At 49.3% G+C, this 13,231-nt stretch overlaps 1 protein-coding gene across 1 annotated transcript in view; it reads left to right on the forward strand.

Moving 5' to 3' along the window:
* The first annotated feature begins 850 nt into the window (after positions 1-850).
* The window catches only part of PLAT (plasminogen activator, tissue type), a 31,072-nt gene continuing 18,691 nt past the window's right edge, over positions 851-13,231 (forward strand). Inside the window, exon 1 of the mRNA XM_010330235.3 lies at positions 851-1,004. The gene's annotated coding sequence lies outside the window, so the exon portion shown is untranslated. The remainder of the gene's footprint in view (positions 1,005-13,231) is intronic.

Below are 13,231 nucleotides of genomic sequence, written 5' to 3' on the forward strand. Positions count from 1 at the left end.
GCAAAAGCCAGAGCTCAGCATAGTTGAAAACCCTGACTGAGGTCATACCCCAGTTACTGGCACAGCCGGATTTAAACCTAAGACTTTCCCCTACTCCACAGGGCTTTTATTTCTTAATCATCTGAAAAGGTGTCAGCAAGGGAAATGGCTTGTCTATTTCCAGGGGCATTTTACAAGCAAACACTGAAAGGCTTCCGTGGGCTTAAAGGCTGATGGCTTTGATGGAATTTCAGGCATGTTGGCCCCCAGGGCTCTGTGTATATTTCCTGGGCCCACTCTGGGGATGTTGGAGCTGGAAAGTCCCCGCAGGCCACCTACTGCAGCCCTGCACTTCACAGAGAAGAGAAATGATTCTCCCTAAAATTACAGAGCTGGGTCCGAGATGCCTACTGGAGTAAATTCCCCTGGGGGCGCCTCCTATCGCAGGTGAGCCAGGCTAGTCTGCCCTCTCTGTGACTAACCCCCTGCACTTCAGCCACCAAAGTGTTCCAATCCTGGGGCATCCTTCAGTCCTTTTAGCCTGTCATATCCTGAGAGGCCAGAGCTACGGCCACAGATTCAAGAAGACACCCCACTCTCAGCCCTATCTCGTGCCTTTAGAATTATAAACACTTTTTGTCATCACAAGGTCCTGAGAGTCCCTTTAAGCCTTGGACATCAGGATTTTAAAGGAAGATGATTCTTAAGGTCCCATCCGACTCCCAAATTCCTGCGATTCGATGACATCAGGTCTGTGAATAATCAGCCTGGCCCGAAGCCAGAATGTACTGTGCGAACTTCCTCCCCTGCTTTATAAAAACAGGCCCCGCCCCAGCTCCCTCATGGGCCTGTCCACTGGGCATCCTCCTGCCGCACAGAAACCCGCCCAGCCGGGGCCAGCGACCCACCCCCTGCCTGGGAACTTAAAGGAGGCCGGAGCTGTTCAGGGAGCTCAGAGCTGCGATCCTACGGGAGTCCAGGGCTGGAGAGAAAACCTCTTTGAGGAAAGCAAGGAGCAAGTCGCGGTAGGTCGAGTTTCTGCGCCTGGGGTCTGTCTCCTCTTCTCTCTTAAAAGTCTTTCCGGCAAGCGGAGCCGGTGAAGGAATGCTTTAACAAAGGGACCAACTTTGTAATTCAGGCAACTAGAGGATACGCTAGAATCCACTCCAGAGGAGAGATGTCTGCATTTGCATGTGACTGGGATAGGCTGGAGTGTTTTGGAGAGGAGAGGGAGTCGGGGGAAGGGAGACTAGGGGGGATGCATTCCTTGGAGAAGCCTCTGCTGGCAGAGTAAAGGGGAAAGTGAAAAGGGCATACAGAAATGCCCCAAATGGGCTACAGAAGCACCTCAAGACAAGCAGGCAATGCAGGGAAAATTCAGAACGACTGGCTTTGGGTTGCTCTGGACAACCCATGTGTCACTGGACACGTGGTTGTGACAGCCGGGAGGGTCCTCTGGGGGTCCCCCAGTTAACTCCCTCCCCCAATAAACCCCCGGGAAGGAACTGAGGCTGTGGATGGGGCAGAGGGGGTCTTACTTCCAGGGCATGATTTGCTAGGTGCTGGGAGAGAGAGGCAGGTGACTTTCACGTCTCACAGTACCCCGTAGAGAAATGCCAGTGATCTCCTCCCGGGGCGCCGCCCCCGCGAGTCTCCACGGGTCAGTTTGGCGCTCTGGCTTTTTGCCCAGGGTGCCTCCGTCAAGGGTGCAGCCCTCCTTAAAGTCCGTTTCAATCTCAGGGGAAAAAACCAACATCAATGTCTTTTATTCCTAAAGCACTCTGCAGGAAGCCTGCGGACTCTCTAGAGTTTCACTGTTATTATCTTCATTTTCTTAACCTCACAGGGAGGGAGGAAGGGAGGGAAGAAAGAGGAAAACGTGCCAAGGTCCCAGGTAACTAATGACAAACTCAACCTCAAACAAGTGTGGTAACAAGGATGCATTTGGTGGCCAATTGGGAATAATATGGTGATCTCCCATAGCTACTTGATGACAGAAAAAAAATGTCCTCTGTGTGTGTGAGTGTGTGTGTATGTGTGTGCGCGCATGCATTGCCATCCCAGGAAGCAGTCCTGAAAATACCATTGTCAGGTGGAGTTCCCTCAAAGGTGACGTCCTAGCGGTTCTTGCTGGGGCAGGAACGCTCTCTCCGGGATCTAGAATCAATCCATGACAATCAAATCAATCAAAGCATGAGTTGCTGGGTGAGTGCTTCTTGTGCGGGCGGAGTTGGACTCTGGCACCGGCAGGGACGCGGTGCGTATTGAGATATGAATAGCTCTGTCTTGCCCATCCATTTATTCCACCTCAAATGTTCTCAGAGACGCCAGCCTCCGATCTCTGGATCAAATGATAAAGCCCCAGATCAAAATCTCAGGAGCAAGTAAAAGCTGCCATCTCTCCAAAGTGCTCCTTGTCTGCCTGGCTCTCCAAGACCAGCTCAGTTTGTTGCACGATGCCTCGTGTTGGATTCTCCCTGTGTCTGTGTCTCCCCCTGTTTCATCACAGGCCTGGGCCAGGTCAGGCAGCCGGGGAGTAGCTGGGAATAGCCATTCCCCTTTGTCAGTTTGTGAATTCACAGAGGCTTTGATTCCCCCCAAGGCCTGACATGTTGCCGAGCAGAGCCAGTGGTCAGTAGATTTCAAAGGATTCCCGCAAGCAGCCCAGGCACTTCTTTGTGAACCCAAAAGTATCTGAGACAGGTCTCAGTCAATTTAGAAAGTTTATTTTGCCAACGTTAGGGAAATATCTGTGACACAGCCTCCGGAGGTCCTGAGGACCTGTGCTCAAGGTGGCCAAGATACGGCTTGGGAAACATGAGAAATCAGACAATGTGTGTAAGATGTGCACTAGCTCAGTTGGGAAAGGCGGGGCAACTCTACAGGGACATAGGTCATAGGTAGGTAAGAGACAAAAGGTTGCATTCTTTACAGTCTTTGTCAGCCTTTCACTGAATACACAATTTATGTGTGAGAGCGGGGCAGAGGAAGAGTCACCTGTGCCTCAGTCGGCTCAGTGAATCTACTTTTTCTGGTTTTTTGTTTTTTGTGTTTTTTTTTTTGAGATGAAGTTTCACTCTTGTTGCCCAGATCCCGGCTCACTGCAACCTCCACCTTCCAGGTTCAAGTGATTCTCCTGCCTCAGCCTCCTGTGTAGTTGGGATTATCAGCACCCGACACCACGTCTGGATAATTTTTGTATTCTTAGTAGAGACAGGATTTCACCATGTTGGCCAGACTAGTCTTGAACTCCTATCCTCAGGTCATCCACCCACCTCAGCCCTCCAAAGTGCTGGGATTACATTCGTGAACCACCATGCTCAGCCTGAATCTACATTTTTAAAAAACAATAGGGCAGAGGAAGCAATCAGATATGCATTTGTCTCAGGTGAGCCGAGGGATGACTTGAGTTCTGTCCTTTGTCCTGTATCTTGTCACGTATTCATTTGCATTGCCAGGTGAACTCCAGCAGAACTGTTTTAGGGTAAAGAAATTGAAGCCCACAAAGAATTTTCTGGTGGATAAATTGTGAGGGAGGTAAGTAGCTTTTTATCTCTGTAGCCGCCTATGTAGGAATAAAATGGGAGGCAGGTTCTTAGCTTGGCTTTTCCCTTTGGCTTAGTGATTTCAGGGTCTCAAGATTTATTTTCCTTTCACACCTTGGTAGTGTCACTTGAAGCCATCATTACCATCTGGGGCTTTTCTCCTTTTCTGGTAAATGAGTAGCCGGGATTATACCACATTTGGGAAAAGTTACTGTGTAGCTCGGATGAGGCCTATTCCTGGTCTGCCAACAGGAGGTTTTTTTGGTCAAGGGGTTTTACAGAGCTTAAGGGGGCCTTTTGCTGGGTTCCTCCATTTGGAAGGAGTAGTGTTGACTTCAGGACTTCTGAAGCTTCCAGAGTGTGTAAAGGTTATTTTCAATCCTACGGCTGAGAGGGTGGTTGATAAACAATGGTAGTGAATGTGGCTCCCTTTGGAATTCAAAATCCATGTACTTCTCTGAGATACTGAGTATCTGGTGTTGAGGAAGATTTTAGGTTTTTGTTGAAATGTTGAGTTTTCCTTTTTTATTTTTTTTGAGACGGAGTCTCGCTCTGTCACCCAGGCTGGAGTGCAGTGGTGTGATCTCTGCTCACTGCAACCTCTGCCTCCCAGGTTCACGCGATTCTCCTGTCTCAGCCTCCTAAGTAGCTGGGATCACAGGAGTGTGCCACCATGCCTGGCTAATTTTTGTATTTTTATTTAGAGACAGGGTTTCACCATGTTGGTCATGCTGGTCTTGAACTCCTGACTTTGTGATCCACCTGCCTTGGCTTTCCAAAGTGCTGGAATTACAGGTATGAGCCACCATGCCTGAGACAGCACATTCTCTTAGCAATTTGTTGTATGTGTATTTGTGTATGTGTGTGTGTGTGTGTGTGTGTATTTTTTACAGACAAGGTCTCACTCTGTCACCGAGGCTGGAGTGCAGCAGTATGATCACAGCGCATTGAACCTTCAAACTCCTGGGCTCAAGTGATCCTCTGCCTCAGTCTCCCAAGTAGCTAGGACTACAGGTGCATGCTGCCACATCCAGCTAATTATAAAATTGTTTTGTAGAAGGGGGTCTTGCTATGTTGCTCAGGCTGGTCTCAAACTCCTGGTCTCCAGCAACCCTCTTGTCATGGCCTCACAAAGTGCTGGGATTACAGGCAACAGCCACTGCACCCAGCCCCTCTTAGTGATATTTTGCAAATTTCATATTCAAAAAAATTTTACATTTATCCCACTTGGGAAACTTTTGTAGAATGGGATAGAGGGACAGATAAACTCAATTCTTGATCCACTAAGAAATAGCACCTTTGACAGAGTGAAGATGAAACAGGTTCTAGGCACACAGCAGGTGTTTTAGAAGCATTTTTGAACTCAACTTTGCTGGAGTGGTGGTGCTGATTATGACTGCCAGGAAATGCGAGCCAGCTCTTCCTATGCGAGTTACATGACTGGGTGTCTGCAGCAGCTGCATGGCTGTGAATTATGCATACCGATGGCCAAGACCCAGCAGCGACTCGGCCAACAGACCCAGCCGATGCACACGGGTGATGGCGCTGTGCTCCAAACACACACACTGGTGGCTTGGGGAAGGTTTTTTGAGGATTGATCAGAAGATCTGATTCTGTCTGGAGCCTCTGAAGTGATTGCTTCCAGGCTAGGTGGAACCCGGATGCCAGGAGACCTGTGTATTGAGAACCTTTTCTATTTATTATGTAGTCACAAATATTCCATTAACATAGAGCTAGGCATGAGAGAATCCATACTGGATTCCTCCAAAGACCCCTAAATCCTTAGAATCCTCAGAGATTCCAAGCACATGTCCTCCTAGGACACCCTGGAGAGAGAGCCCCAAGGTGACTCTCCCCTTTGCCTGCTGTCGGGGCTGTGCTGATGGGTAGGGGGTTCTGTGCTTGCTGTGGCCCAGGCCCAAGTTGTGGGGATGTGCTGTGTCTGGAGCAGACCCCTTCACTGTCTGCCTAACTTCTTCGTGTGTTCCTGGAACAGCTTCTGTGTTACGCATTCTAGAAATCCTGCCTGACCACCCCCGCCTCAACAAGCCTGGGATGGACACCCTCCTCCGCATTCCCCTCCAAGCCCACCCCGCCCCCACCCCGCTGCATGGCAAGGCACTGCTCTGCTGGACCCGGAGTGTCTAGTCATTCATCGGGCCCCTTCCTAACTATGAGCTCTTTGAGGATAAGAGCTGTGTCTTTGCATCGCCAGAGCCTGTGCCAGGGCACGCTTGGTGCCCCGTTCACGTTGACGGTGAATAGATGGCACGGGTCGATCGTGGTCTGTGAATGCCTAAGAGGGAAGCAGCTCATGTGGGTGCTTGAGACCTGGGTGATAGGGGTTTGGTAGGCACTGGGAGGAGGACACCCTGCAACTTCTTCAGCTCCCTAAGTGGGGCTCTTGATATGAGCAGTTTTATTTCAGCTGAGTCTCTAGAAGGCAGGGGATGGGAACTGGGGCGAGGGGGCTGCTAAACCAGGTAGCCCAGCATGAATGAGCTAACAGAGGCCAGGTGCACAGCTCCTGCCTGTAATCCCAGTACTTGGGAGGCCAAGGTGGGCAGGTTGTTTGGGCCAAGGAGTTCGAGACCAGCCTGGTCAACATAGCCAGACTCTGTTTCTACAAAAAATGAAAAAAAAAAAAGTAGCCAGATATGGTGGCATGCACCTGTAGTCCCAGCTACTTGGGAAGCTGAGGTGGGAGGATGTCTTGAGCCAGGGAGGTTGAGACTACAGTGAGCTGTGATCACGCCACTGCACTCCAGCCTGGGTGATAGAACGAGACCCCGCCTCTAAATAAATAAATAAGAGAGAGAGACTACTGGTCAGCTTGATTTCTGCTGGCTATTCTCATTCTGTCATGTTCACCAAAAAGAGAAACTTGTTTTATTTTTGTCTTGTTGTAGCAAGAGTCAGTGTCTACCACCTGGGCAACTGAGAGAAAGGGAAGGATTTTTGGGGGGAAGCTTCAATTTCCTTATTTTTCTCACGTGATGCCTCCGACTTTCATGGTGCAGCCTGATCAGATGGGCCTTGTCAAAAGAGATGGCCTGAGGTCCCAGCTGTCTCAGCTGCTAGTTCCGGTTTCTGCTGGGAGTCCACAGTGGCCTCTGCATGCATGGTGTGAGAAAGGCAAATAAAAAAAACAGATGAAAAACCAGATTAGAGACACCACCCTCTATTAAGGAAATAATGGCTCTTATTGATACTGTTCTATGAACACAGATGAAGGCACAAAATTCTCCATCGGTTGCAGAGAATTGGTTGTAGGCTAACACAGGTGGCCAGACGATCTAGGAAGCAGGATTCAGTATTAACAGGGATCTATGAGGACTCCACGGAGTGTGGGGTCTCTTCCGCATCGGCAGCTTCAAGTTGGTCCAGGGAGAATCTGGAAAGCCTCGGAGCTCTGGTTGCGGAAGGAGTTTCATGACCGTAGGTGCAGGTCACTCTTGCCACGAACCAGGTGTGGGGGAAGGACTTACCTGCTTCTCCAGTTACCTTACAATTCAGCAAGATGAAAATGATTAGCTCATGAGAAAAACCAGGAAACTGAGGCTCAGAGAGAGTGAGTTGCCCACACAGGACCTGTGCTGTCCATGCAGTTAGGTTTCCAGGTTACGAATCCAGCGACCATGCCCCTTCCGTATGGCATCCTGCTGTTGTATAACACGTGGAACACATTAAAAATGCTATGACCGAGGCCGGGTGCGGTGGCTCATGCCTGTAATCCCAGCACTTTGGGAGGCCAAGGAGGGCAGATCATCTGAGGTTGGGAGTTCGAGACCAACCTGACCAGCATGGTGAAACCCTGTCTCTACTGAAAATGCAAAAATTAGCTGGGCGTGGTGGCACGCACTTGTAATCCAAGCTACTCTGGAGTCTGAGGCAGGAGAATCGCTTGAACCCGGGAGTCAGAGGTTGCAGTGAGCTGAGATCATGCCATTGCACTCCAGCCTGGGTGACAGAGTGACCCTCCACCTCCAAAAGTTACAGTCGGGTGTCACACAGTGAGGAGTAGTGGAAAGAGTGTCAGGTTTGGGGTAAGAGAATTGTGTCTCTTGGGCTCAAGTCCTCATGCCAGCTCTCACAGGGTGTGTCACTGTAGAGCACGACCCTTATATATATATATGTATTTTTTTTTTTTTGAGACAAGGTCTCGCTCTGTCACCCAAGCTGGAGAGCAGTGGTATGATCATAGCTCCCTGCAGCCATCCTCCCACCTCAGCCTCCTGAGTAGTTGGGACTACAGGCATGCACCACAATGACCAGCTAAGTTTTTGTATTTTTCATAGAGACAGGGTTTTGCCGTGTTGCCCAGGCAGGTCTCAAACTCCTGGGATAAAACCACCCACCCTCCTTGGCTTCCCAAAGTGTTGGGATTACAGACATGAGCCACCACACCTCGCAAATTTTTTTTTTTTTTTTTTTTGTACAGATGGGGCTTCCCTATGTTGCCAAGGCTGGTCTCGAACTCCTGGGCTCAAATGATCCACCCTCCTCGGCCTCCCAAAGTGTTGGGATTATGGACATGCTCTTGGCCCCTAAAACTTTTTTGAAGTTCAGTTCTCTCGTCTGTAAAAACGAGGTAATAATATTGCCTCGAATGACTTAATGGACATGAAAGCGTTTTGTAAACTCTGTGCCTGGAAGGGTGGAAGCTGCTCGAATGCCTGTTGAGTGAGTGGCATTAATCTGTGTACATTTCTCATACAACTATAATGTCACTTTCACATAAGGCCGGTAAAATGCAGGTCAAGTCGTGTAATGATACGATGAAAGCTTCTGATCAGTATTTCCTAATTCAAGCATATTGAAATGTGGAGATGGGCTGGAGAATTGTCAAAGCATTGCGTGTTTAATTACCTTGTGATGATGTTTGCTTTAGGGAGTGGAAGGAACATGAGGAACGAATGACCTTCATCACTGAACACGACATCCATTTAGATTCACTTTAGATTTCAGGGCTTGTTTAGATGCAGACTTTGTGGTTAACATTTTATTGCACTGACTGATTTAGTTTTCACCAGGTGGACCTTGTGTTTGCTTCAGAAGGATCTAAGTTTATTAGGACAGGGTTTCTTCTGTTTTGATTGTGGGAGGAGGCAAGATAGTCTTCTGTTTTCCTAGACCCACAACCAACATTCCCCACTTCTCCAAATAACCAGGATTACTGGGCCGAGGGTAGGGCATCGAGGGGGTGACAGCTGCACATGCCTGCTGTAGCTTTTTATGAGTTTAATTCCATATAGCTTAGACGCAGGCATGTGCCTACATTTGGAAGATGCTGTGGAGAAAATTCTACTCTGATGGGTGGGGACAGGGTGTGCCAGAAAAAGTTTCTATTTGTCTTTTTTAAGACCTGGGGTCTTTCTATGTTGCCTAGGCTGGTCTTGAACTCCTCGGCTTAAGTGATCCTCCTGCCTCAGCCTCCTGAGTAGCTAGGACTACAGATATAAACCACCACACTCAGCTCTGAGAGGATTCTATTCTCTTTACCTTATTGGAATTGGAGATATTAAATAAGGAACAGTTTCTTCTCCCCTAGTTATAAACAGTTCTGTTAAGAGAGGGAACATAATCATTAAGCCTATAGAAAATCACCGTTTTGAAAATGTAAGAATTACTTACGTGATGGTAGTTTTTGAAAGTGGTTTTTCTTTTGAGGTCATGGCCTCTGTAATAAGAAGGGCCTGGAGAAGTGGGACGAGAGCTACCAGGCTCGAAGCTTCTGTCTGGAACAAAGCTGTGCTTTCGTGGGAGCCTGCCGCCCTTGAGAGGCTAGTTCCTCTCCCAGCATCTCACCTCGGCTCTCGTCCTGCTCTAGAAACTTGCCTTTGCTGGTCCAAGGAATCGTGGCCCTTTCTTAATTGGTGGCATCCATCCAGGCTATGGTGGTTGCGGTGGGGGTGGTGGTGGAGAGTGTGTTGTTTGCTTTAAACCCGTGAGTCATTTTAGGGTATTGGTACTCTTGGAGCGTCTTTCTCTTGCTCTGATTTCCAGACAGACCTTTTGCAAGGCAACAATAACGGAAGAATCTTGACCAAAGACGAATGTAGCAAACCTTGTACATGGTGCAACAGTTAATAATAGTATCAATTTACTTTTGTGTTTCCCTTGGTATTTCCCTCCTCCACTAGCTTGCTGATGTTTCTACCTTATTCTTGCCACAAGAGTACAGACTATAATTCTTCAGTTCATTAACATCGGGAGCAATTGCTCTGTTTGCAATTTGATTGATTGACTACATGTGTACTGTTCCTTTATTGCAAGTCTCCTTTTCTTTTCTTTTTTTTTGAGACAGAGTCTCACTCTGCCACCAGGTTGGAGTGTAGTGGGGCGATCTGGGATCATTGCAATCTCTGCCTCCCAGGTTCAAGTGATTCTCCTGCCTCAGACTCCAGAGTATCTAGGATTACAGGCACCTGCCACCATGCCTGGCTAATTTTTTGGTTTTCTTAGTAGAGATGGGGTTTCACCATATTGGCTAGGCTTGTTACAAACTCCTGACCACAAGTGAATCCACCTGCTATGACCTCCCAAAGTGCTGGAATTACAGGCGTGAGCCACCACGCCTGGCCATATAATCTATTTTTTAAAAATGTTTTTATATGAAAATAAATAGAGACAGAGTCTCAGTATGTTGCCCAGGCTGGTCTCGAACTCCTGGGCTCAAGTGATCCTCCCACCCTGGCCTCCCAAAGTGCTGGGGTTATAGGCATTGAACCACCACATGCAGCCTCACTTTCCTATATAATCGAAACAATGGAACTACAGCACCATTTGTAGGAGTTTCCCAGTTTACACCGCGTGTGCACACTCCCTGTATCACATGTTCTCACAACAAAACAGAAACCACAGGATGTCAGCCCCAGAGGCAACCCTGGAGCATCCACCACTTGGTTCTGCATTGCTGGCAGCAGATTTTATGTCACAAAATATATATGTTTTTGGGGAAGGACAGCACATTAAGTTTTGCTCAGTCAGGCCGGGCGCGGTGGCTCAAGCCTGTAATCCCAGCACTTTGGGAGGCCGAGGCGGGTGGATCATGAGGTCGAGAGATCGAGACCATCCTGGTCAACGTGGTGAAACCCCGTCTCTACTAAAAATACAAAAAAAATTAGCTGGGCATGGTGGCGTGTGCCTGTAGTCCCAGCTACTCAGGAGGCTGAGGCAGGAGAATTGCTTGAACCCAGGAGGCGGAGGTTGCGGTGAGCCGAGATCGTGCCATTGCACTCCAGCCTGGGTAACAAGAGCGACACTCTGTCTCAAAAAAAAAAAAAAAAAAAAAAAAAGTTTTGCTCAGTCATCTTCACCTTATGTGAATGAGTTGATCAGTTCATTTCCTGGGAGCTGGTTTTTATGGAGGGAAGATGGAGCCAGAAGGAGGAAGATAGAGGGGGAAGGCGTTGAGACAGCGCCCCACCGACTTTCCCCTGTCCCTGCTCCAGCTCCACCTTTCCAGGGGCTGTGCCCAATCCAGAATCAGTTACTCACTGGTGCTCATTGACCATCATTCCCCGATGTGGCCACCACAGAAATGAACACCACCTTTCTGGTGTTCTGAGCCAAAACGGCACGCATCCTTAGCTCTGGGAAACAGTCCATCTTCCAGGAAAGTGCGCTTAAACAGTGTGGTACCCCAATCCCTAGTTACCAGACTAGTGTTCCCACGTTCCCCCGAGAACAGTCATCATTCACAGGTTGTTTGGCAGGGCCGGGGAACAGAGTCACTCTGGTTGCTGCAGTCAACAGACCAAAAATGGCTTCCAGCCAGGAAGCTCAGAGCGGCTCTGTGGGACATGCACGCCGCTCGGAAGCAGACAGGGCCAGCGGAGCACAGATCCGCACGCTGTGTCCGGCACACAGGTGCCTGGCCACACATCCTTCAGATCCAGCCTGGACTCTCTCGGCCAACCCACAGACCCTGTTCTTCTAATTCGTACAGATTCTTTGTCAACCTGCCGTGCCTTGCTGAACTTCATCCAACAGAGAAGGTGCCTTTGGCAAATCTGCAAAAATAACTTTGTGTGCTAGGGTGGCCTGACAGGGGAGGCTTTGGGGTCGTGGGACCAGCATTCCACCTCTCTGCTCTTACAGTGATTCAGGATTCCAGCCCAGCAAAAGTCAGCCACCTTGGGGCCTTCCTTTCTTTTTTCTTTCTCCTTTTCTGTTTTTCTGGGCCTCCCTTCCTGACCCTTTCCTTCCTTCTTCTTCTCTGCCTGTTTTTGTAGTTCTTTGATGATTGAGAAACTACTAAATATAGCAAAAGGAAGATAACACAGAACAAAATCACAAGTCTTTGTATTTATAAAAACGAGCCTCCGAAGGCTTCTTCCATCCATTCTGCCAATGCCATCTCTCCCCGACCTTGCCAGAGCACTCGCGGACCTCCCTTTGGTGAGGCCCGACGTCCACCCTGGCCACACCCTGCAGTCCTGGGTCTGAGTCTCGAGTTTTGGCTTTCAGTCTGCTCTGCGTCCTGGCAGTGCCGCCAGACCTCGACGCCCACCTCTTCTTCAGTGAAGGCAAAACAGGACACATTTTTCCTCCCTCTCCTCTCTTTCTGTTTTCAGACTGCACTGTTTTTCTGCTGGCTGGATGACTCATTTCTTTGTCATCTCTTACCCACTAGGCCTTTCCAGCTGCTCCAATGGCCTCTGCTTGATGTGGACAGAGCTATCGCCCTGCTGGGGTGAGATTCGCTTGCAATGAATCAGCTCAAGGCGCAGGAAGGTCCAGGGAGGCAGAGGAAGAGAAGAGACAAGTCTCTAATTCGCTGAGGAACAAAGACAGGAAGATGCTCCCGCTCCCTTAGCTCTTATTGAGATTGTTTCGTTGCAAAAGGGTTGAGTGGGATGCAGTTGGTGGTGTGTGTGGGCCAGCCCCAGACCCTGCTCCTCCTCCACAGGTACCCCCAACCCCTGGTTATCCAGAAAGGGGGATGTTCGCGCAACACTGGTGTGTCCATGCTGCACTTTTCACACTGCCGTTTCCCGCCATCTAGGATTGCATTCCATGTAGGAAGACTTTGAGTTCTTAAAATCAAGCAGTAACTTGGTGGGGCATCCGGAAAAAACAACCGAACTGATATCCCAGGCCTGGATGCGTGAGCCTGTCAAGAGGGCTGGGTGGTGTGGATGGGGATGAAGGTCAGGTTCCTTGGACTCACTCACCGGCTGTTTCATTCAGCATTCCTGTGAGGTGGGAGTGCTCACCATCCTTGGGGCTTGCCTAGGAGTAAGGAGTGGGCCAACCTAGAAATACATGAACATCAGGGAGAAGCGGGGAAGGAGTTTCAGATGAGCTGTTTTTAGAAGGTTAAGTAACGGGATAAAATTAAAGAGGGGAATTTAGGAGGAATTTTGGGAAGTTTTGAGAAACAGGAAATTTGAGGAACGCTGATAGAGAGGTGATCTGGAGTAAGTCCCGTGATGAGAAGATTCCAACCTGGACTCCTGATTTCTTCCGAAACTGCCTGGAGCCAGTGAGTAGCACAGCTCCTTCCTCCCGGAGAAAGGGACCCACGAAGAGCACACTCCAGGGAGACGCCGGGCACTGCGGGGGTCGCAAAGGCTGGAGCCGAAGATCCAGAGCCAGACCCAGGCAGGGAGGCAGGCCTGGAAGCCCCTGAGCCGCCAGGGTCTTAGGAGCTCGTGGGAGGGGGAGGGGGGACCTGAAGTTGTTGTGACTGAAGGGAAATG

Source organism: Saimiri boliviensis, chromosome 13, assembly GCF_048565385.1.
Source record: "Saimiri boliviensis isolate mSaiBol1 chromosome 13, mSaiBol1.pri, whole genome shotgun sequence".
Lineage (NCBI taxonomy): Eukaryota > Metazoa > Chordata > Mammalia > Primates > Cebidae > Saimiri > Saimiri boliviensis.